At 54.8% G+C, this 1,130-nt stretch overlaps 1 non-coding gene across 1 annotated transcript; it reads left to right on the top strand.

Annotated features, from left to right (window-relative positions):
- TRNAE-CUC (transfer RNA glutamic acid (anticodon CUC)) lies at window positions 1–73 on the top strand. The gene has a single exon. It is a non-coding gene; the product is annotated as a tRNA-Glu (tRNA).
- The last annotated feature ends 1,057 nt before the right edge of the window (window positions 74–1,130 follow it).

The raw sequence follows: 1,130 nt of genomic DNA, 5'->3' as shown, positions 1-1,130 counted from the left end.
GCTTGGTTGGCTCAGTTGGTAGAGCATGTGACTCTCAATCGCAGGGTCATGAGTTCAAGCCCCACACTGGGCATGGAGCCTACTTAAATGTGTATATATGACACAAAGACAGAAGGGGACATGGCAGTGTGACCAGAGATTGGAGCAATGTGCCCCCAAATCAAGGAATACTATCAGTGATCAATGCAGGAAGAGGCAAAGGACAGATTGTCCCCTAAAGCCTGTAGAGACAGTGTGGCCCACCGACACCTTGATTGCAGTCTTCTGCCTCCAAAATGTTGAGAGAATAAACTTATGTTGTTTCCAACCCCATGGCCTGTGGTCTTTTGTTACAGTGGCCAGAGGAAACTGAGATGCTGAGCCCAGGGGGGTGTACCTGGTCCCCGTGGGAAACCCACAGCCGCTGCTCGCCCTGTGGGCTGCTGGCGTTTCCCTCTGGCCAGACCCAGCTGATGCTCCCTCCCCCGTCAGAGCCAGCTTTCTAAGCAGCCCAGGCCTGGCAGGCAGCCTCCCCAGAGCCTCTACCGCCCACAGTGCCCTGGCCTCAGCCTCTCCCTGATCAGCTGAGGGGGTTAGGAGTGACAAAACTCCGCGGCTCCTTCCAGCTCTGAGATACATCAATCGCTCATCATCCATTTTCGTTTTGTCACCACTCAACATTCAGGGGTACCAGGTCCATAAGTCTGTGTGAGCCCACTGGATCCCCGGGCCGGCTGGCGCTGGGGGTGTGACCTGGGCCAGGAGCCCTGCCTTGCTGGTGAGCTCAGATCCTCTCCAGACCCTGAGAAGTCTTCAGGGGACAGAAGATGGAGTCGACGGCCTACAGCAGAGGCCTCGTGTCACCATTTACCAGTCGAGAGAGCTCAGCAAACCTAACCTTTAGGAGTATCAGTTTTTTCATCTGGAAAATGGGAACTCATATGCTACAGGAGAAGCCACAGAGATAAAGAAGGAAGACAGGCAGGCCCATGGCTTCTAAGATACCAAACAGTTGAGGGAAGATGAAGCTGGAAATGCTGTAGGAGAGGGCGACTCGTGAGTTGTTGTGCGGGCAGAGTGTCACAGGCCTCAACAGGGAGTGGAAGAGAAGAGAAAGCCAAGGGTAGGGGTGAGGACGTGGAGTTGGGGGC

Source organism: Crocuta crocuta, unplaced genomic scaffold (genome assembly GCF_008692635.1).
Source record: "Crocuta crocuta isolate KB4526 unplaced genomic scaffold, BGI_CrCroc_1.0 scaffold8, whole genome shotgun sequence".
In the NCBI taxonomy this organism is placed as follows: Eukaryota; Metazoa; Chordata; class Mammalia; order Carnivora; family Hyaenidae; genus Crocuta; species Crocuta crocuta.
The sequence above is the reverse complement of the archived record's forward strand: the minus strand, read 5'-3'. Positions and strand labels throughout refer to the sequence as shown.